The 24,443-nt window shown below is 46.6% G+C and overlaps 1 protein-coding gene and 1 long non-coding RNA gene across 2 annotated transcripts in view; one reads left to right on the forward strand and one right to left on the reverse strand.

Moving 5' to 3' along the window:
• LOC147113360 (VPS10 domain-containing receptor SorCS1-like) overlaps nt 1-24,443 on the forward strand; it is a 1,462,440-nt gene that overhangs the window by 72,460 nt on the left and 1,365,537 nt on the right. The window lies entirely within an intron of this gene.
• Nucleotides 14,801-24,443, reverse strand: part of LOC147113361 (uncharacterized) — a 35,023-nt gene continuing 25,380 nt past the window's right edge. The window contains exon 3 of the long non-coding RNA XR_015079183.1: nt 14,801-15,168. This is a non-coding gene — a long non-coding RNA (uncharacterized LOC147113361). The remainder of the gene's footprint in view (nt 15,169-24,443) is intronic.

Consider the following 24,443-nt stretch of genomic DNA (forward strand, 5'->3'; position numbering starts at 1 on the left):
GTCCGGATAGTGTGTGACTTGGAGGGGAACTTGGAGGTGGTGGTGTTCCCATGCGCCTGCGGCCCTTGTCCTTCTAGGTGGTTGGGGTCGTGGGTTTGGGAGGTGCTGCCAAAGAAGCCTTGGCGAGTTGCTGCAGTGCATCTTGTAGATGGTACACACTGCAGCCACGGTACGCCGGTGGTGGAGGGAGTGAATGTTTAAGGTGGTGGATGGGGTGCCAATCAAGCAGGCTGCTTTATCCTGGATGGTGTCGAGCTTCTTGAGTGTTGTTGGAGCTGCACTCATCCAGGCAAGTGGAGAGTATTCCATCACACTCCTAACTTGTGCCTTGTAGATGGTGGAAAGGCTTTGGGGAGTGAGGAGGTGAGACACTCGCCGCAGAATACCCAGCCTCCGACCTGCTCTTGTTGCCACAGTATTTATGTATTTTAATGGTTTTCTGTTTTCACTTTATAAGTGAACCTGTAGTGGGAACAGTACCAAATGCCTGTGTTAGTTTGAGGGTGCTGCTCATCACGGAGACGCACTGTACCTATCGAAATTAGTAATTACCAGCTGGGGAAAAAAGGTAATTACCATTGGATCTGTGGCTTTGAATAACAGGTTCTATCGTAAGGGATTTATCAACAAAAAAAACGCGTAACAAAGTGTAAGGAGTGGAAATGTTTATTAGTAAGGTGCATTGTATTGCTATTGAGCTCACAGATCTGGGCAGAATGATGTCTCCACACTGTTCTACCAGTAACTTGGCTCTGTATATTTGCAGTACCTGGACAGCCAGTTCTGTTCTCTCAGTCTATCCTATCAAACCCTTTCATAATCTTCAAATAATTCCATGACTAGAGGCCCAACTCAGAGAAAATTGGATCACAGTGTGTGTAATCACACACACACACACTATAAGAATCGAACATTAGGCCTATCGAGCCTGCAGCAGCATTTTGTTGGTCGATGTTTTTGATCCCAGCTTTCCAAAAGCTTCTTGGTCCACTGTTGTTGTTGCTGTTGTTGCCTCCTTGGTTTTAAGGAGAGTAATAACCCTTTTATAAAATCTATTGTAATGCGCTTCGCCAGCCCACTCAACCCAGTTAACTAGGCCCTCAACAATAGGTAGAAAGTGAGTTGTGGAGCCACAGGCAACAAAGCGGACCGAATGCTAAGCCATATGGCCAAATCAGTAGAGTACAGATCTGAGGCCATTATGCTGAAGCCATGTAGTGGTATGGTTGGGCCTCTTCTTGAACGCGGTGTCACTGAGGCACGGGGAACACATTCAAGTCACACAAGCATTGCAGCGAGGGGCTATGAGACAGTTCCCGATTGTCAGAGAGCTGATTTATGAGGAAAGGTTAGAAGAATTCAAGCTCGTCCACCTTGGGGGAACAAAATGATTGACTAGGATCATTACAGGTGAAATATAAAAAGTTTAGTCCGGATCACTATTTTAAGTTGATCTACAACTGCAGGACAAGAGGCCATGGCAAGAAGCATATCTTCATACAAAGAGTGATTAGTACCGGGTAGAGTGGAGACATTGGGCCGGATTTTCCAATCGGAGGAGGCTTCCTACGGGCAGATGCCTCTGATCGGAAAAAATCTACGAACTTACCTGCTGGCTCCGTAGGTCCCGACCCTTCCGATCCTGGGCCTCTCGTGGTGCGCGCGCAGAGGCCCAGGTATCCCAGGGGCGCAGGCGGTTCGCAAGCGTCCCTGGGATCACGTGGGCCACGGGGAACCAATCAAAGAAGGGATTCCCCCTTCACACTTTTGACAGGTCTCTACACACAGATCTGTCAAAAGTGTGAATAGGGATTACTTAAAAACAGTTAAACATTAAATAATTTTTTTAAATTAGTTAAAATTACATTAAATTAAATATTTTAAACAAAAATGTAATTTTTTGAAAAAAATAAAGTTTTTTACGGGGCTAAAAATAAACGTACCTTTTTTTAAAAGTATTTTTAAATTTATAATTATAAATGAGTGGAAAAAAAATTATTTTATGCTGGACTTACCAGGCGTAAGAATTTTAACGGTTTTCAGCAGGCGGCGGTTGTGCAGAAAGCGGAACTCTCCACCCGCGGAGGCCCTTCTCCAGGGCAGGCGTGCGATCTGTCAAAGGGAATTCTTCACAGATCGGCAGTGCCGGTTTTCAGCGCATGCGCTTGGCGTGCCTGAAGCCGGCACTTGCAAAGCCCCCATGGGTGCGCACACACCCGTGGGGGTCGGAATACCTGGCCCAATAGCTCTGGAACCATTCAGTTAGATCAGGTGATGAGTAGGTGGCGGGGCGCGTAGATTTCTATGAGCTGAAAGGTCTTTCCTAATTTGTAGTTATCTTCGTAATACTCGGTCACCCCTATTTCAGGAATGCACGTGTCCTGCTGTTGTCTATGTGGGAAGCCTGTTCAAATGCGGTTTTACTCATCCTCGCCATCAATCACTGATATCTGTGGTGTACTTGTAAACATGTGACCTCAATCTTCAACCCAGCTCCTTAAATCACGTGGATAATTAAATCACAATTGGTCTGTGCGCTTGCCTCCTCTAGTTTCATCAGTGGCTTTTTAAGCTTCTTGTTGGTGTCATTCTGATTGTCTTCCAGACCGTCTCTCCTTTCAGGCTGCCACTCCAACACTTTCCTTTACAAGATTAACCACCGCACACTATCCTTTCAAAAAATGTTCTGATCTCTCCAATGACTCACCCATTAGTAATTTTGTGTATCCTCATTTAATACACACCTGTGTTGATGTTCTGTATCCTCCCTTCTACTTATTCAATTGTAGCGATAGCTTTTTAATTATTAATATTATTTCTCACTGTCCTGGCTTTGTAAGTGTATGTGGTGTAGTTTAGTAGGATTTGATCTGAAACCATAATATTACCAAGAGTATCAGATATGTGCACCACAAGCAAATCTCTGTCGTATGAGGAGAGATTGTGTCGATTGGGCTTATACTCACTGGAGTTTAGAAGATTGAGAGGGGATCTCATCGAAACCTATAAAATTCTGTCAGGTCTGGACAGACTAGATGCAGGAAGGATGTTTCTGATGGCCGGGGAGTCCAGAACCAGGGGTCATAGTCTAAGGATAAGGGGTAAGCCATTTAGAACTGAAATGAGGAGGAATTTCTTCACCCAGAGAGTGGTGAACCTGTGGAATTCTCTGCCGCAGAGGGCGGTGGAGGCCAGTTCATTAAATATATTCAAGAAAGAGTTGGATATATTTCTTGAGGCTAAAGGGATCAAGGGATATGGGGAGAAGGCAGGGACAGGGTACTGAAATTGGATGATCAGCCATGATCTCATTGAATGGCGGAGCAGGCTCGAGGGGCCGAATGGCCTACTCCTGCTCCTATCTTCTATGGTTCTATGTTTCTATATTGTACATATGGAAACTAACCCTATATATGGGCACTAAACTATCATTGTACTTTAACTTTCTAATTATTTTTCCATTTGCTTATTAATCAAATGTTTGCAAAAATCGTATCTAATCCAGTATGATCATTAGTCTTAATTGGATGCTTAAACAGGTGGCTGTTTAATTCTGCTTCATTTACTATGGACTAATTAAACATCGCTGGGACTCCTGGAAAATGCTGCTGGGAATTGCATGAAATCTGTTTTTGAAAGCTTAATCAACAAGGTACAAATGGTGCTGACCGACAATGGTGTGGCGAGACGTGAAACAAAAGTGATTATTCTCAGTAACATTTTCTCGTGCCTTGATTTTTATAAACCCTTTCTCTGGGACTATAGAGTAGTTCTGATATTCGGAGTCCTAAAGTGTGTCTGTGTTTTGGAATCTTTGTGTTGCTGCTGGAGACTCCAGTGCCCAGCCTGTCAGTGAGGTTGTCCGTTGGGAATCCTTGATGCTGTTCGATCTGAGAAGTGACACGGGGGAAAGTTTGATGGCTGACAACAGAGGAAAATATGGGCAATAATTTTAAGATTGAGTTGTATGGGTACTTGAGGATGAGCAACTTACAGGGCTACGGACTAAAAGCGGGGATGCGGGACTAAGCACGACTGCTCTTTCAAAGAGCCGGCACAGGCACAATGGGCGAATGGCCTCCTTCTGTGCTGTAAGTTTCTATGGGGGTGAAATTGGGTGCCTTTGCGTCTCCTGTTAGTGCCCCCAGGGGGCGCTAAAGGGGCGCAAATGGCTTTGCGACCGGGCGTGGCGCTGACATCAACTCCCGCCATATTCGGCGGGAGAATTGCGGCAGCGCTACAGCGTTGCGCCCCGATCTCCTTCGCCCGGAGATCGTGACGCGATCGCCATGCAAATCGCCCCGACCCAAAATGACTTCTGCCCCCTGCAGCAACGCCGGTGGTAAACAGCGACAGCTGCAGGAGGCAGGCACTGGGTGGTCGGCCACTTCGGGGGCGATGAGTAAAGGCGAGCTGGCCGAGGTAAGTCAAAAAAAAACAACTTACCTTTCCTTTTCTAGTTTTTTTCGCGGGTTCCTGCCCGCGATCGATCAGCCCGGCACTCTGCTTGAAGTGTCGGGCTGACCACGCGGGATCGCGGCTGCCTTGGTGGTCCAGGTAGGTACTTTTTAAATTGCAGAGCCTGCAGTGATGGCCCTTCCCTTTAAGGGGGGGGGGCAGGAGGAGCCTTTGAATGCGGCGGCGCTGCACGGCCCAGTGTGCAGCGCTGCTGAAGCCTCCGCCTCGCTCTGCAACATTAACGCCCTAAGAAGGAAGTGGAGCACTTGATTTTGCACTCCACTTCCCTCTTGGGGAGCTAAAGCTCAATTTAGCGCCCAGGCAATGTTAGCACCCCAAAAGGGTCGATACCGAATTTTTCCTCCCTATGAATCTTCTATGAATTTACGGTGAATTATATTCCCTTGATGATGACAACCAATGCATATTGGGATTCTTCACAATTTAATACACTTGTTTCTTATTAGAGATACACATAAATTGATATGGGGGGAAGAAATGGGGAAAAAAATTGGGCTATTTTTCTGATTTTTAGGCAGAATTAAAAAAAAAAAATTCTTTATGTGATATGGACATCACTGGCAAGGCCAGCATTTATAGCCCATCCCTAGTCGTCCTTGAGAAGGTGGTGGTGAGCTGCCGCCTTGAACCGCTGCAGTCCGTGTGGTGCTGGTACTCCCACAGTGCTGTTAGGGAGTTCCAGGATTTTGACCCAGCGACGATGAAGGAACGATGATATATTTCTAAGTCAGGATGGTGTGTGACTTGGAGGGGAACTTGGAGGTGGTGGTGTTCTCATGCACCTGCTGCCCTTGTCCTTTTAGGTGGAAGAGGTCGCGGGTTTGGGAGGTGCTGCCGAAGAAGCCATGGCGAGTTGCTGCAGTGCATCTTGTAGATGGTACACACTGCAGCCACGGTGCGCCGGTGGTGGAGGGAGTGAATGTTTAAGGTGGTGGATGGGGTGCCAATTAAGTGAGCAGAAAATTGGCCAGTTACATATATTTATGCAGGTGCCTTTCGCTCTGTGTCCCTGTAGCTGTACTTATTACAATAACAAGGAGGCTTAGATATGTCATATATCCCTAAATATTAGTGGCAAACATGTCTTGTCTGTTCCCTTGGTGGGAAAGCCATGCCATTCTGGAAGCCATGCACATACCAGGTTCAGTGCTCAGAGTTAACTATGCAGTCACTTTGGGACCAGCTGCAATTACTCTGATGGTGGCTCATTGTTTGTTTGGAGCTGAGAATCTGTGTCTTGATACTAGCGCAATTAGCTATTCCATCCATCAGATGCAAAATTTCTACTGTTTTAAGTGTCAGCTGTGGCTCACTGGGTAGCACACTCACCTCTGAGCACATAAATCTAGACTGACACTCCAGTGCAGTGCTGCACTGTCAAAGGTGCCGTCTTGCGGATGAGACGTTAAACCGAGGCCCCGTCAGCCCTCTCAGGTGGACGTGAAAGATCCCATGGCACTATTCTGAAGAAGAGCAGGGGAGTTATCCCTGGTGTCCTGGCCAATATTTATCCCTCAATCAACACAACAAAAACAGATTATCTGCTCATTATCACATTGCTGTTTGTGGGAGCTTGCTGTGCGCAAATTGGCGGCCACGTTTCCCACATTACAACAGTGACTACACTCCAAAAAGTACTTAATTGGCTGTAAAGCACTTTGAGACGTCCGGTGGTCGTGAAAGGCGCTATATAAATGCAAGTCTTTCTTTTCTATTTCTACTGATGCTGTTTGCTGCTTAAAACGTAGAATTACATAGAATATATCGCACAGAAACAAGCCATCTATGCCGGTGTTTATGCTCCACACAAACCTCCTCCCACTCTATTTACTTTATCTCGCCCTATCAAGATATCCTTGTATTCCTTGCTCCCTCATGGACTTGCCTAGCTTACCCTCAAATGCAACAGCCAAATACTGCGGATGCTGGAAATCCGAAACAACAACAGAAAATGCTGGAAAAACTCAGCAGGCCAGGCAACATCCGTGGAGAGAGAAATAGAGTCAACGTTTTGGGTCGAAACCCTTCTACAGAACCCTTAAATGCATCTATGCTATTCGCCTCATCGTAGTGAGTTCCACAGGCACAATGTGTGTACCTGCTAAAATGAAAACAGAAAATGCTGGAAATACTCAGCAGGTCATGCAGCATCTGTGGAGCGAGAAACAGAGTTAAAGTTTCAGGTCGACGACCCTTGGTCAGAACTGGAAAAAGTTAAGAGATGTAACAGGTTTTAAGCAAGGCGGGGAGAGGGGAGGAAAGAAGAAAAGGGAAGGTCTGCGATAGGATAGACGGCAGGAGAGATTAAATGACAAAAGGGATGGTGGAGCAAGGCAGAAGGAGATGGTAATGGGACAAGTAAAGAAACAAAAGATGGGTCTAGAGGAGGTGTAAATGGGAATAGCAGAATCAGCAGCAACAGCTGCCATCTGAAAAGATAGGGGCAGAGGTTATGACCTGAAATTGTTGAGCTCAGTGTTGAGTCCGAAAGGCTGTAATGTGCTTAATAGAAAGATGAAGTGTTGTTCCTCGAGCTTGTGTTGAGCTGTTACATCTCTAACTTTTTCCAGTTCTGACGAAAGGTCATCGACCTGAAACGTTAACTCTGTTTCTCTCTCCACCGATGCTGCCTGACCGGCTGAGTATTTCCAGCATTTTCTGTTTTTTATTTTGGATTTCCAGCATCCGCAGTATTTTACTTTTGTATTTGTGTAGCTGCTGCGTTGCCTTTGGCTTTGATTCAGAACTTTCCTCCTGACATCATGTTAATGGCCTTGGCACCAATATCCTCTTGTTTGCCCACTTTCATTGAAATGTGGTATGGATGCTGTTGTGAAACTGTGGCTGTAAATAGCGCTAGAAGAGGGTGGCGAGGTTTCCTGTGGTGGTTGATAAATGGGTAATTAATTGAGAACTCAAGGCTTCTTCGGCAACACCTCCCAAACCCGCAACCTCTTCCACCCCGAGGGACAAGGGCAGCAGGCGCATGGGAACGCCACCACCTCCAAGTTCTCCTCCAAGTCACACACCATCTTGACTTGGAAGTATATCGCTGTTCCTTCATCGCTGGGTCAAAATCCTGGAACATCCCTCCCTTGGTGGAATTGGGAATTGCACCAAACAACCACATGAATAATGAATAAAGACTTACAATTACACAGCACCTTTATACGTCTCTCAAAATGTCCGAAAACCTTTTTCATATGCAGCGATGGTGCAAATCACATTTTTTTTCGTAGGCAGCAGTCATATTATGCACAGTGAGATCCCATAAACAACGCTGAGAATGCATGACCAGCTAATTTATTTTGGTGCTATTGGTTTGAGGACAGCTGGAATAGACTCCCAGCAAAGATACTTAATTCTGGTTAATTGCCACCTATAAACGGGAGTTGGATCAGTATCTGTTGAGAAGGGGGATTGAGGGCGATCTCGATGAAATTTCCAGTCTCCTTGCTTTGCTACCCATACATGGAACAGTGAGCTGAGGGCTCAAAGTATATTATCCTGAAGTCATGCTGAACTGACCTGGTGTGATTTTCCCCTGTTCAGACCGCAAAATATACCCCCATTTAACCGCACCAGCAGTAGGGGAAAGGGATGTGATGTTCCTTCTGAAAGTGTAGAATGAAGTAAAGAAGGGACAAGAGGCAAAACCGCGCTCTAATAATCCTGCCTGGACTCGAGGCAGCAAGCACTTTCGTGGTCCAAACCTAGGATCTTCCTTCCTTGTGGGTCAGTGGACACATGGCAGCGCATTTCCCAGCTGAGCCAGAAGGGAATAGTATGCCAGTGAAAACTCATCAGTGCACTGTGACAATAAATAACGACGGGCTACAGCAAAAAATCGCATAGACCTCCTCAGAAGACAAACACGGGACACAACCAACAGAGTACCCTTCGTCGTCCAGTACTTCCCCGGAGCGGAGAAACTACGCCATGTTCTTCGTAGCCTTCAACATGTCATCGATGATGACAAACACCTCGCTAAGGCCATCCCCACGCCTCCACTACTCGCCTTCAAATAGCCGCCTAACCTCAAACAGACCATCGTTCGCAGCAAATTACCCAGCTTTCAGGAGAACAGCGACCACGACACCACACAACCCTGCCACGGCAACCTCTGCAAGACATGCTAGATCATCAACACAGATACCATCATCACACGTGAGGATACCACCCACCAGGTACATGGTACATACTCATGTGACTCGGCCAACGTTGTCTACCTCATACGTTGCAGGAAAGGATGCCCCGGAGCATGATACATCGGCGAGACCATGCAGACACTGCGACAATGGATGAACGGACACCACGCAACAATCGCCAGGCAGGAGTGTTCCCTCCCAGTCGGGGAACACTTCAGCAGCCAAGGACATTCAGCCTCCGATCTTCCGGTAAGCATTCTCCAAGGCGGCCTTCGAGACACACGACAACGCAAAATCGTCGAGCAGAAACTGATAGCCAAGTTCCGCACCCATGAGGACGGCCTTAACCGAGATCTTGGGTTCATGTCACGCTACATGTAACCCCACCTGACGTAGGGTCATCCAGACTCGATTCGTCGTTGGCTTGTTCTCTCTACACAGATGCGGCCGGACCTGCTGTGATTTCCAGCAAAAAAAATGTTTTTTTGTGTTTTTTGTTTTTCTTACAGACCCCAGCATCTGCAACATTTGACCCCTTGTGACCCCACCTCATTGTTCTTTGATGTAATGTTTTCCTGACTAACCTGTTTGGACACCATTCACACCTTTGATTGCTGTGATTATCTCTCTGCCAAGGTGTGATAAATGGCAGTTAGAAAGATTACCTGTAATCATCTGGCATTATTCTCTGACTATATAAGCTGTGTCTTTATGCATCTCTCCACTTCACCTGACGAAGGAGCAGCGTTCCAAAAGCTTGTGATTTCAAATAAAACTGTTGGACTATAACCTGGTGTTGTGTGACTTCTTACAATAAATAAAAGCTGAACTTAAAATCTGAACTTTCCCGGAATGATTAGACCGACTTTGGGTTTTTTTCTCTCTCTATGAAAGCTCAGCTGGCTGACTCTTGCAGAATATACTCTGAAACGAAGGCAGTTTTTGTTTGAAAAGTGCTCGCTTACCCATTGCAATATAAATGGGCCGGTATGTTAGTGGAAGTAAAGTTGTGGTCGGCTTGACTGGCTTCATTAGAAGTAAATCTCCAATTTAAATTACTAATGGAAAACCTTTAAAATTCTGACAAGTAACGGATGGATTCTAGATACAGTACATTATTAAAATGTTCGCCAGTTCCAATCCTGAATACTGTATACATATTCTTTTAATTTCATTGTCAAATTTATGTGACTCCTTGTGTTGATAATTGACTGTCCTATCAAAGGTTCCCTGAGCTGAATTCCAACAAGCTCCTTTTGTATTTTCAGCATCCCCATAATCGACTATCCCATATCTTGCAGGGAAAAAATAACCTGCGTTAAATAGAGAAAGGGACACGAGGAAAGTTGGTAATCTGCAGGCCAATGAGAAAGAGAGGGAGAGATGTTGCCTGGTGCCAATTCGTGCTTCCTTAACTAGATGTAGAGATTTAAAAAAGAATCATGTGTGAAATAGAGCAGACGGAGTACTTGTCTCCTCCATGGGGGTGGAACAGCATCACCAAACTAGGCACTTACATTGCATGAAACCTACTGCAGAAGAAGTGGCTGTGGATTAATGCGGTTGAGCAGTCTTCACTGTTGTACCTCTTTTTGCTGTTTAGCAAAATGCCGGGTTTCCACTTTTTTTTGTTGCATTTTCACATTCTAAGCAGACAGGGAGGAATTCGACCAGGCCAACTGGGAAACACGGAGTATACAGGCAAAGTCTTGACTGTGTTTAGAGTGTCGGCCTCGGCTCAGTGGGTAGCACCCTCGCCTCTGACTCATGAAGGTTGTGGGTTCAAGTTCCACTCCAGACACTTGAGCAGAAAAATGTAAGCTGAAAAATGTCCTCTCAGGTGAATGTAAAAGATTCCATGGCAATATTTAGAAGAGCTGGGGAGTTCTCCCCAGTGTCCTGGTCAATATTTATCCCTCAAACAACATAACAAAAACAGATTATCTGGTCATTATCTCATTGCTGTTTGCAAATTGGCTGCCGCGTTTCCTACATTACAACAGTGACTGTACTTCATTGGCTGTAAAGCGCTTTGGGACATCCTGAGGTCATGAAAGGTGCTGTATAAATGCAAGTCTTTCTTTTAGCTGGCTGATGGGCAGGAGTTTTTGGTCGGCAGGAACCCGCCGTTGGCACCAAGGGAAGGCTTGCAGGCAACAAGGTAAGTCTCGGGGAGGGGAGGTCTCAGTGTCAACGAGGGGCCCAAGAGGAGCACTCCCGCTCCACCTGGCCTCACAAAGGTTGAAAAAGAAACTTATCTTTTTTTATATGGGGCCTCTTCTGGCCCTGGACCATCATCTTGCCCGTCTTCACCTGGCAGGACAGCCAGGCTTCGCCACTCAGGCCAGGGTTAAAATTGCAGGCGGGGTTCCATCTTCGATGATGTCATCGGACCGCGATCTGCATATTTAAATGAGGACCCCGCCAGCTTCAGTCAGGTGCCTTTTTTTACCACCTGCTCTGGAGAGCAGGTTAAAGCCAGGATCGCCGCAAAACAGGCAGGTAGGTCACCCAGGGCATTTTAACTGCCCAGTTTGTGCTGAGATGGCTGGGGTTAAAATTGCGCCCCTCCTCCCCCAGGTGAAGTTCCAGGGTTTCCATTTCAGGACAACAGTTGTGAAAAGTAGGAGACGAGCGGAGATCAATTTAACAAGTGGTTAGGCGATGCTCAGTCTCGTCTTTAAAAGCTTGTAGATTGCAAGGGAATGGAAGAGTTTTATTTAGTGAGCATGAAGTAGCTGTAATGCAGCACCAATTGACAATCTGGTGCAAAGGGTGATTGGGGGAGATGGAACAATTTACAGTGCTGGAGGATGAGATGCTCAACTGAAATTTTGATGAAGGAATATCGGGTTGGGGAGGAGTTCCCTGTGCGGTATATACAACAACTAGTATTTATATAGCGCCTTTAACTTAGCAAAATGTCCCAAGGCGCTTCACAGGAGTATTATAAGACAAAAAATTTGACACCGAGCCACATAAGGATAAATTAGGGCAGGTAACCAAAAGCTTGGTCAAAGAGGTAGGTTTTAAGGAGCGTCTTAAAGGAGGAAAGAGAGGTAGAGAGGTAGCGAGGCGGAGAGGCAGGGAATTCCAAACCTTATGACCAAGGCAACGGAAGGCACGGCCACCAAAGATTGAGGGATTATAATCAGGGATACTCAAGAGGGCAGAATTAGAGGAGCGCAGATATCTCGGGCGGGGGGGTGGGGAGGTTGTACGGCTGAAGGAAATTACAGAGATAGGGAGGGGCGAGGTCATGGAGGGATTTGAAAAAGAGGATGAGCATTTTGAAATCGAGGCGCTGCTTAACTGGGAGCCAGTGTAGGTCAGCGAGCACAGGGGAGATGGGCGAACGGGACTTGGTGCGAGTTAGGACACAGGCAGCCGAGTTTTGGATCACCTCAAGTTTATGTAGGGTAGAATGTGGGAGGCCAGCCAGGAGTGCGTTGGAATAGTCAAGTCTAGAGGTAACAAAGGCATGGATGAGGGTTTCAGCAGCAAATGAGCTGAGGCAAGGGCGGAGATGGGCGATGTTAGAGGTGAAAATAGGCGGTCTTAGTTATGCTGCGGATATGTGGTTGGAAACTCATTTCAGGGCCAAATATGACACCAAGGTTGCGAACAGTGTGGTTCAGCCTTAGCCAGATGTTAGGGAGAGGGATGGAGTCAGTGGCGGGGTCCGAAAACAATAGCTTCGGTCTTCCCAATATTTAATTGGAGAAAATTTCTGCTCATCCAGAACTGGTTGTCTGACAAGCAGTCTGACAATTTAGAGACCGTGGAGGGGTCGAGAGAAGTGGTAGTGAGATGGAGCTGGGTATCGTCAGCGTACATATGGAAACTGATGCTGTGTTTTCGGATGATGTCGCCAAGGGGCAACATGTAGATGAGAAATAGGAGGGGCCAATGATAGAGCCTTGAGGGACACCAGAGGTAACGATGCGGAAGCGGGAAGAGAAGCCATTGCAGGTGATTCTCTGGCTACGGTTAGATAGATAAGAATGGAACCAGGCATCAGTTGGATTGTAAAGTACATGTTTATGATTTCATTGCACACAGAGAAAGCCTGCTTCTCCGTTCCCCCCAACCCACTACTGGGGCAGAACAGTGAGGTGATGTAGGTGATCACCCTGTAGGTGATGGTGCTATAATTGAATTGGCAGAGCTCAATGCTGACTAAAGGCATTCATTCCACAAAATAACTTTCTCTTATTAAAAAGAGGAACATGAATAGGGATAACAATCATAATGCCAATGGATGAAAAGTAGAGACTCCTCTCTCTATGAACATTAAATCTCACCAGGAAAAATAGTTGAAAAATAAAATGCTAAATCTATTGAATGCAGCAAGATTCTTTGACCCATTTGAATCCGATTCAACAGTTAATCCTACATTACAACAGCGACTACACTTCAAAAAGTATGTCATTGGCTGTAAGGCACTTTGGGACATCCTGAGGTTGTGAAAGGTGCTATATAAATGCAAGTCTTTCTTTCTTTTCTAATTTGCCCTAAGCACATAAGAAATAGGAGCAGGAGTAGGCCATACAGCCTCTCGAGCCTGCTCTGCCAGTCAATAAGATCATGGCTGCAATTCGATCTCCATATCCCTTGACTCCCCCAGAGTCCATGTTGTAGAGTCTCCCCCCAAACTCAACTGAGACAAGTAAAAAGTCACAACTAACATTTCGGAAGAAGATTAAAATGCTGACATTTCTTCCTGATTGGACCTCTACTCGAAAGTAACTCAGCGGAAATGCGGCGAGGTCAATCCAGCATTCTAATCTGCTTTTTGTTCAGTTGTGACCAGGTGACATCGGAGACACGAGGAAATTACATCTCCTTACATAGATGTTCTTACTCGGCTTAAAAAAAAATTAAAATGGCATTTGTGGTACAAGACTAATAATTAAAGATGTCTTGTGATTGATTACACATCTCACCCACTTATTCACTTTTTGGACATTTCCGCCAGAAAGTTAATTGAAAATGTTCATTGATACTCTTTTGACCTCATAATAATTTGACACGGTAACACCATCACGAGTGAGGTGTATGAATTGTGCTGTCTTGACAGTTTCTGCAGTGACTCTCTCACCCATGGCTGTGCCGCCACCTGGAGATGCTGCCGCCCGTTGCCAGAGGGAGCAAATGTTCTTTTATTTAAACCCGAGCGCTACCAGCCATGAGTCACAATCTCACTGGTATATGCACAGCGAGCATCGGCCATTGGGAACAAGGACAAGTGCTGCTTTTTGTTGTTGTTGAAAGGGTTCTTTCCTCATTGTTAACAGAGCTTGTAAACTGAGGCCTGGTGGTGGTATGATAACGTTGTATTGTTCCAGACAGCGTGAATAATGACCGGGACTTTAGAAGCTGATAAAATCATGCTGCAAGTGTCATGTTTTATATCCGTTCTAAGAAAGATGGCTCGAGGTAAATTTGGACTCCCCTCATTAGCTCAGTGGGTTCATACCTTGTCCGGTAAGTTATTGCTCCAAGACCTAGTGCACAGCATGGGCCATCTCCCGGGAGTTCTACAAATAAAGCCATGCTGCACGCACAAAATCACTATTACCTCTCTGTAAACCCCAGGTGCACACTGACCCCTAAAAGCTACTTGTATGCAACCCTTTGTGCTGTGAATCCTCCCCCACAATGGTGGGGAGATGGACTAGCCAGGCCTCCTACGCATTAACCCTTTGCAGGTCATTCCACCAATCTGATAAGGAAGGTCCTCAGGGCTGGAGTGCTAATCTTCGCTGAGTTAGCAGAAGAGATGGCATCCAGGACCCACCATTTAAGCTCCATGTTCCTGGCTAGTGTGGGGGGGGGTGGGGGGGGGTGGTGGTGGCAGGGGGGAGTGGTGGCAATCAACCAGGTTTCCTGTTTCTGTTTGCCATCTGGTGATCTCTGTTGCGGGATGTGTACAGACAATGGGAAACACATCATTGGCCCTGGCCATGATCGCTCCCATTGTTGAATACGTTGCTGTTCAGAGCTGCACATGGAGAGGCCACTGGTGCTGTGTCTTACCAGAAATCATGACGTGCGAGCAAGAAATCCAAGGCAGACAGATCCAGAAAGCCTATTGCTCAAGCTCACCTACAATCCTCTGTCATCTAGAGCATAAAATGAAATTGCAACAAACACAAAATTGATTCCTTTTTATTGCCCGCAAGCAATTCTCAACTCCATGTTATGAGCAGTGAGTCTATGATTTCATTAAGTGGTGATATCATTTGCGATGGGTCAGATAAGAATCTCTCTCTTTTTCTCTTGTGCTTTCTCTCTCTCGCTTTTTTTCTTTCACTCACTCTCTCACTCTCGCTCTCTTTTTCTCTCTTTCTCTTTCTCTTTCTCGCCCCCAGGATGCTGTTTCACAAAACTGTTCTTTGTCTTTCTATTTTCACCTCCACACGCAGTACAAGTAGGTCAGCTGGTCCGGCATCATCAACCTGTCCACCATCCTCCGGTTTCTTCCCTCGCCCCCCGCCATAGCTTTTACCGGTTATGGTTCTTCTCTACCTCAAGACACCTACAATGGGAGAGGTAATATTGGTTTAATGATTGAGTATCAATCATAAAAGATACCTGTTAAAATTACCGGTGTCTTCTGTTTAAGATTACAAGTATTTCTTTTTAATCAGATTTTTTGCTATGGTAACTATCTGAAAGTACAAGATAAGTTTGAATAAAGGCCCTTCTGCCCATTTTAATTTGGTTTGTCACAATACCTTGCGACCAACCATTTTTTTTCTAGCAGCCTGTTCCAGCTGTTCATTGCACTCTGCAAAGCAATATCTCCAGGCATCTGTCCAAATTTGCAAACACCAAACATGCCAACCTAGAAACTAGCAAAAGCTGATCAGCGGCTTCAAAAAAAGGCCAATGTAGCCCCAAATAGGCTCAAACTCAAAAACAACCCAAAATATAAACCCATCATTTGTAGAAATGAATAATTACACTTCTTCTCTTTCTTAGGCAGTCCCTCGGAACCGAGGATGACTTGCTTCCACATTAAAAATGAGTTCTCAGGTGACTGATGAGTCCAATGTGGGACCTACAGTCTCTGTCACAGGTGGGGCAGACGGTGATTGAAGGGGTGGGTGGGGTGCTTGGGTTGAAGTGCGCTCCTTGCGCTGGACTTCCGCTTGCTCCCGGTGAAGAGACTCGGTGTTCGGTGCCTTCCCAGATGCTTCTCCTCCACTTTGTGCGGTCTTGGGTCAGAGATTCCCAGGTGTTGGTGGGGATGCTGCACTTTTTCAAGGTGGCTTTGAGGGTGTCCATGAAGCATTTCCTCTGCCCACCTGGGGCTCTCTTGCCGTGTCGGAGCTCCGAGTAGAGCGCATGTTTTGGGAACCTCGTATCGGGCATGCGGACAATGTAACCCGTCCATCGGAGCTGATTAAGCGTGGTCAAAGCTTCGATGCTGGGGATATTGGCCTGAGCGAGAACACTGACGTTGGTGCGCCTATCTTGCCAATGGATTTGCAGGATCTTGCGGAGGCAGCATTGGTGGTACCTCTCCAGTGCTTTGAGGTGCCTGCTATATATGGTCCATATCTGAGGCATACAGGAGGGCTGGTATCACTGCTGCTCTGTAGACCATGAGCTTGGTGCCGGGTTTGAGGTCCTGGTCTTCAAACACTCGCTTCCTCAGGCGACCGAAGGCTGCACTGGCACACTGAAGGCGGTGTTGGACTTCGTCATCGACGTCTGCCCTTGTTGATAGTAGGCTCCCAAGGTATGGAAAGTGGTCCACGTTGTCCAAGGCCTTGTCGTGGATTTTGATAATCGGGGGGCAGCACTGTGTGGCAGGGGCAGGTTGGTAGAGGACCTTTGTCTTAGGGATGTTTAGTGTAAGGCCCACTAAGAGCGCAATGGGATACAGGCTTGTAACTTAAACTGTAGGTGTACCCAACATTCTTTCACTTGTATCTGAGAAAATAAAACAAAAGTACATGTAAGGTTGAAGGGAGATAGAAGTATTGAAAGCACAAGATTCATTTCCCTGCAGATTTGGAGCATATAAACTCTCTTCATTGCAATTGCAGCACGAGTGATAAGGGCAAGTGTGATGCAATCTCATGAAGCATCTCAATCCACAACCTGTTTTCAAAGCAAATACTAAATTCAATCCTAGATCTTTAAAAAAAAATTGTTTTTTAACAGTGTGCAACTAATACTAAAGTGTCTATTGACCCCACTGTCAGCCAATAAGTTGCACGCAGGGCGGGACTTACGCCAGGACTCAAAACAAGGTCTATTTACTCAGCAAACAGTCTATTTAAATAGCGCACTCTGGCAAACAGTCTATAGAGTCTACTTAAAAAGAGTTTCTATGAAATACAACAAATGGAACTCGTGACTGAAACTACAGCAACACCTCCCGATAAAAGCAGGGAGATTTCTGCAGCAAAATGCAGTGAGTGGAGGATAGTTACATAAAACAAATTATGTGCGTAAAATCAATTCCCGGTCACTTACAGCAGTGTGATCTCCAGGCGTGACTGATGGTGGAATTACCCAAACATCTCTCGGCTGGCCGGGAATAACGGTGTCACTGTATTCAGCCAATGAGCACAGTTACGCTACTGAGCCTGACCATTTGAAAGAGCCAGATTAACAGCAGCAGCAATCATTAACCCAGGTCTCGTGAGCCTGCAAGTCAATTCAGTTGTGTGTGTAGACGCACCTCACTCACATTGTCAGGATGTCCAAGTGAATGGCGATTATTTGAATTTGTTTTGGGTTTTCAGCAGACTACCAATAATGACTCTATTTAAACATTACAGCACATGGAAGTAAATACCAAATTTCCCTGCACTGGGTGGCTTCGCAAGTTTTCAGTTCACATACTGGCACTAAAATAGACACAGGCAACGACACAACGTACATTTATTGCACCTTTAACATAGAAAAACATCCCAAGGCGCTTCAAAGAAGTGTAAGCAATGATCTTGTGCTTTTGCATGTGATCATTCTCTTGCACACATGCATCCTTAAAATGATGTGCTCAAACTCTCGCGCATGTGCATTCTGAATCTCCCGCACACTTGCACATTCTCTCAGGCTCGCTCCTCCCTCTTGCTTGTTTGCACTCTCATTTTCTCTCCCTCCCTCTCTCTCTTTTTCTCTCTCTCCTCTCTTTCTCTCTCCCCTCTCTCTATCCCTCCCTCTCTATCTCTCTCTCTATCCCTCTTCCCCCTCCCTCCCCCTCTCTCTCCTTCCCCCCCTCTCCCTCCCCCTCCCCCCCTCCCTCTCCGTCCCTCCCTCTCACCCCTCCCTCCCTATCCCACCCTCCCTCCCTCTCTATCCCTCCCTCCCTCTCTATCCCTCCCTCCCTCCCTCTCTATCCCTCCCTCCCTCTCTATGCCTCTCTCCCTCCCTCCCTCTCCCCCTCCCTCCCTCTCTCTCTCGATCATGTGTCTCTGTTCTCTCATGCACAAAAGCATGTTATCTCATTCATGTGCGTTCTTGCACTCATGCTCTTTTGCTTGCTCACGACCTTCATGGAATCTTACAAGACAGGAGGAGGCCGTTCAGCCCATCGTGCTTGTGCCGGCTCTTTGAAAGTGCTCCCCAATTAGTCCCACTCCCTTGTCCTTTCCCCATAGCCTTGCAATTTTTTTTCCTTTTCAAATATATATCTATTACTATCTCATACTCTTCAACTCCACATGAACTGAGAACCACATCTTGTATTTTACTTATCCTGATATCACACTACCTGATGCACTTATCCATCAAGCCATCAATGGAACTTTCAGTTTACATATTTATGATAAAGTGGAGAAAGCACTCAAATCACTCTGAAATTCTCCCGGAGCTGACAATATTTCTCAATGAGCAGTGGAGAAGGAAGAGTTACAGAAAGCAAAGAATGATGCCGAGGAATGGTTAGGAAGATGTATAAAGCCAAAACATGTGTCAACATTCACAACACACTGTAGCAGTTGCTGCCTTCCAACATGTTAGATCTTTAGGAGAGGTTGGGTCTTAATGACCTAGAAATTGAGGGATGGCAATTCCTTGGACGGTACAGTGGACTTTCACACACTCCAGCAGGAGTCTGACGGAACAGTCACAATCTTCTCCAGGTCTCAGATACACCGTTAAAAGTCACTAATGTAAGGAGGCGCAGAGCTGGGATGGGTACTCACTAAGTCGAGAGTTCCTGTGCCTTGGTTGGGTTTTGGCAAAACCATCCGATACCCTTGTGGAAGTAGAGCCCACCTGCAGGTTCAGGCCATGGTTGCAGCCTGGACCCCAAAAGATTAGGGCCACAGAATTTTTTTTTAAGCAGCCCTGTGACACAGGGGGCAGCATCCTTATCTTTCTGGCCCAGCCCATCTCCGTCTTATCCCCTGCTCTGTCCCCTCATCCTGGTAAACTTTGATCAGTGCTTCATAGAAACATAGAACATAGAAGATAGGAGCAGGAGTAGGCCATTCGGCCCCTCGAGCCTGCTCCACCATTCAATGAGACCATGGCTGATCATCCAAATTCAGTACCCTGACCCTGCTTTCTCCCCATATCCCATGATCCCTTTAGCCTTAAGAAATATATCTAACTCCTTCTTGAATATATTTAATGAATTGGCCTCTACTGCCTTTTGTGGTAGAGAATTCCACAGGTTCACCACTCTCTGGGTGAAGAAATTCCTCCTCATCTCTGTCCTAAATGGCTTACCCCTTATCCTTAGACTGTGACCCCTGGTTCTGGACTCCCCGGCCATCGGGAACATTCTTCCTGCATCTAGTCTGTCTAGTCCTGTTAGAATTTTATAAGTTTCAATGAGATCCCCTCTCATTCTTCTAAACTCCAGTGAGTATAAGCCCAATCGACACAATCTCTCCTCATACGTCATTCCTGCCATCCCAGGTATCAGTCTGGTGAATCTTCGCTGAACTCCCTCCATGGCAAGAACATCCTTCCTCAGATAAGGCGACCAAAACTGCACACAATACTCAAGATGTGGTCTCACCAAGGCCCTGTACAACTGCAGCAAGACATCCTTGCTCCTGTACTTTCTGGCCATTTTTTTGTAGGGTGTGGAGTGGAGGAGAGGGGCATTGCAGATGTTCGGCCAAGCCACCATAGGCTTGCCCCTCCTCTTGACCCCATGGACATCGCCTGAGTTCAGTAGTGATCACAATCGTGGTGTAACTGTCGGGATCACATCCCCAGGAGCTTCCAAGCTCAAGAAATAAATCAATGCAACATCAAAACTCTTCTTAGCATTCTTGAGCGATTATAATTCCAACCAATGTACTGTAGACTCTCAATCTAATGAGAAATAACATTCTGACGTGCTTATGAGGCGACTCTATTGTTCTGTAATAGACAATCTTTGCAAGGATGTGTTGGCGGATTAAGAACAGAAAATGCTGGCAACACACAACATCTTGCAGACAGGAAGGTACTGCCTCAGGTCGATGACCTTTTTAATCAGAAACTGGGCGAATGTTGCAGATGAACCGCTCATACGGTGGAACAGAGCCAGGGAAAATGCGGTGGGAAGATGAAAAGAATGGTCTGTGATTAGGTAGACAACAGGGGATGATTAAATGGCAGAGTGGTGTGATCAAAGGAGGGCTGTAAAGCGTTCTACTTTACAGCCATATGCCCGTAACATTAACTTCACTAACTTCAGACGTTAACCACAGCTCCCATTTTCTCTTGGATTAAACAGCAAGTGCTTGCAATATAGGGCGGGCGTGCCAGCTCTTTTGGGGATGGTGGAGGTTGTGGGCTGGTGATCCCCTGGGGTACATGGTTTGCACACTTGATGTCACCTGCCTTTTTCTTCTGCCATACTCCCCCAGGCCCATTAGAGCTATCTGCGCTTTTCAACTGCGATTGGGCTTATACTCGCTGGAGTTTAGAAGAATGAGAGGGGATCACATTGAAACTTATAAAATTCTAACAGGACTGGACAGACTACATGCAGGAAGGATGTTTCCAATGGCCGGGGAGTCCAGAACCAGGGGTCACAGTCTAAGGATAAGGGTAAGCCATTTCGGACAGAGATGAGGAGGAATTTCTTCACCCAGAGAGTGGTGAACCTGTGGAATTCTCTACCACAAAAGGCAGTTGAGGCCAATTCATTAAATATATTCAAGAAGGAGTTGGATATATTTCTTAAGGCTAAAGGGATCAGGGGATATGGGGAGAAAGCAGGGACAGGGTACTGAATTTGGATGATCAGCCATGATCTCATTGAATGGCGGAGCAGGCTCGAGGGGCCGAATGGCCTACTCCTGCTCCTATCTTCTATGTTTCTGTATTTTCCAGGTTTCCTTTCCCTTCTGTAACCATTTACACCTCCACTGGGTGTGGACTGGAGGTTGCACTTGTGGAACTGTACCCAAACTAGGGAAAGCACTTACTGGAATCCATGCCCACACCTCTGCTGCTGCGGCATATCTTTTTGATCTAACTAACTTGCCCTACCGGAGAGCCTGATATTTTGCCAGATGGTGCTAGAGCAGTTCTGGAGAGTGACTTTGGACTTTTTTTTTTTATTCGCTTATGGGATGTGGGCGCCACTGGCAAGGCCGGCATTTATTGCCCATCCCTAATTGCCCTTGAGAAGGTGGCGGTGAGCCGCCTTCTTGAACCGCAGAAGGCAGTTAAGAGTCAACCACATTGCTGTGGGTCTGGAGTCACATATAGGCCAGACCAGGTAAAGACGGCAGATTTCCTTCCCTGAAGGACATTAGTGAACCAGATAGGCTTTTACGACAATCCGGTAGTTTTATGGTCACCATTACTGATACTAGTTTTTAATTCCAGATTTATTTAATTGAATTTAAATTCCCCAGCTGCCCGTGGTGGGATTTGAACTCACGGGGGTGATTTTGTCAATGGGAGCGCGTTGGAGGCGGGACTGCTGTTTGTCAGGTTTCAGTCCTGCCTCCATCGACTTGTGGCCAACCCACGCTATTTTCCCTTGATTGACCAGCGGGCTTAGCAGGCCAATTAAGGGGAAGCTGGTTACAGAGAACGTCAGCGTATGACGTTTCATCTGTCAAAAATTTTTGACAGATGAATTGTCATCGTTTGCCAGCTCTGTGAAGCTGTCAAACACGGACATTCTCTGTTGTTTGATGAGTCCTTGTATTCAAGACTCATCAAACCTCTTTCTTTAGCAGAAATTAGATGGTTGTTGCATCGGAGAATGCAGCAGCCATCTGTCCTCTCTGCTGGTGAGATGCGAGACTCTCCGCATCCCCAACTGTTGAAGTCTGCAGGAAGAAACAAAGGTAAGTAAACATTTTCTAACACGTTCCACTCACCTCACATACTCACCTCTCCACACTTGCACCCATCACTCACCTCCACAGTGCATTTTTGCACCCCTCCGACCCCGGCAGACCCTCTGCTCACCTCGGTGACCCTGGCGGGAATTCCCGACGTCGGGAAGCCTGCGCCCCTGCTGGCAAAATGGGGATAATCCTCTTAACTGCCTGTTAACTGCCTGTTAACAGGCAGTTAAGTGGCTGTAATCCCCTTCCCTACTCCAGGAGACGGGACCTGGCGCGGGTCGGCTACCCGCCTCCTGGGAAGATGGCACAGAGGCGGGTTTGGGGCGGGATGGGCACCCGCCCCCAGATTCTGCCATTTTCCCGGCAGTCCCGCCTCCAAACCCGCCTCCCCAGGGCTGGCAGGATCGCGCCCCACGTCTCATTAATTTGGGCCTCTAGATTAGTAGTCCAGTAACATAATCACTATGGTATCGTACCCCTGATTAATTTGCAACAGAGATTACCAACTCCATGGAAATTACCAACACGAGTCTAGGTGTGTTCACCTTGTTCTCTCGGTGGAGCTTTATTTGCTTAAAAGAAAACAACTATATGAAAACATTTAAGCTTCTGAGTGGGAAGCAACAGGTTCATTTTACAGTAGAATTCTTCCATAATTAAATGAAACAGAGCCCCAAGATACAGGAACTGTATCTGAGAGCTGATCCTTAAGCCTCCCAATTTTCTTTGTTCTGTCTACCATCTCTCTTTTTTTCCCCCATTGGTCCTCTGAAATATCCTCTCACTCCTCCTAAACTCCAAGCGCATTTCTTGCACACCATTCCTGCGCCCTGGCCCCTCACTGTGTTGAAGTTGAGGTTGGCCACATCTCTTCCTCCTCCTCCTAACTCTTTTTTTCCCCTGGATCTAAACCGTGTGGAACTCCTTGCTGAGCTTCATCTTCCCTGCTTTTTTTCTCTCCGGCCTACTGGCAGAAACATGGCAAATGCACTATAATGTGGATAAATGTGAGGTTATCCACTTTGGTGTCAAAAGCAGGAAGGCAGATTATTATTTGAATGGCAATAGATTGGGAGAAGGGGAAGTGCAAAGAGACCTGGGGGTCCTTGTGCACCAGTCGCTGAAGGTAAGCATGCAGGTGCAGCAGGCGGTTAAGAAGGCAAATGGTATGTTGGCCTTCGTAGCAAGAGGGTTCGAGTACAGGAACAAGGATGTCTTGCTACAGTTGTACAGGGCCTTGGTGAGACCGCACCTTGAGTATTGTGTGCAGTTTTGGTCACCTTACCTGAGGAAGGACGTTCTTGCCATGGAGGGAGTGCAGCGAAGATTCACCAGGCTGATACCTGGGATGGCAGGAATGACGTATGAGGAGAGATTGTGTCGATTGGGCTTATACTCACTGGAGTTTAGAAGATTGAGAGGGGATCTCATCGAAACCTATAAAATTCTGTCAGGTCTGGACAGACTAGATGCAGGAAGGATGTTTCTGATGGCCGGGGAGTCCAGAACCAGGGGTCATAGTCTAAGGATAAGGGGTAACCCATTTAGGACTGAAATGAGGAGGAATTTCTTCACCCAGAGAGTGGTGAACCTGTGGAATTCTCTGCCACAGAGGGCAGTGGAGGCCAGTTCATTAAATATATTCAAGAAAGAGTTGGATATATTTCTTGAGGCTAAAGGGATCAAGGGATATGGGGAAAAGGCAGGGACAGGGTACTGAATTGGATGATCATTAAATGGCGGAGCAGGCTCGAGGGGCCGAATGGCCTACTCCTGCTCCTAGCTTCTATGTTTCTATGTTTAGCTTGGTGAAACTTAACTTCTGATACTTGGATATTTTTGGTTTCGGTTCCCAACTATCTGATCACCTGTAGCACGCTCATGGGCATTTTGGGACTTGGAACACAGTTTAACTGCTGAAATGGAGCTGTCTTTAACCTGGCCTGTCCATTTTTTAAAGCCGCTGCTGAGATACTCCTTGTGGGAAATATCTGTCTAAGTAGGTCAAATCCTTCGGTCAGCTGGATGCTATTTGTTCAGGGACGTTTCTAGAGTTCAATGCGAGCCCTGGCTACATGTTGGCCTCCCTAGTGCTGTAGCAAAGCAGAACCTGGCTTGCTGCAATGCTAAAGTTGATGTGTGGCTGTATCTCGAGTCAGAGGGTTGTGGGTTCAAGTCCCACTCCAGGTCTTGAGCACATAATCTATGTTAACACGTTCTATACCTGACTCCCGGTTATGGATGCAAAAATCCTTTTACTGTATCAGACCAAGTCCACACAATATTGGGGGAGAAATTCGGTGTCGCCCCGTTTGGGGCGCAATTATCGGCCGGGCGCAAAGTTTAGCGCCTGGCGCTAATTATCGCCTCCGACTGCAAACTTGGCTTCTATCGCCCCTGGGGGTGATTGGAGCACTAAATCAGGTGCTACACACCTCTCAAGGCGCTAACGTCGAGGAGCGAGGCGCTACCTCAGAGCGCTGGTGAAGCTCATGTGATGTCAGTCAGCAATAGAACACAGACACACTGGTGCCGGCCA

Source organism: Somniosus microcephalus, chromosome 8, assembly GCF_052327205.1.
Source record: "Somniosus microcephalus isolate GS21.2 chromosome 8, FLI_Smic_1.0, whole genome shotgun sequence".
Lineage (NCBI taxonomy): Eukaryota > Metazoa > Chordata > Chondrichthyes > Squaliformes > Somniosidae > Somniosus > Somniosus microcephalus.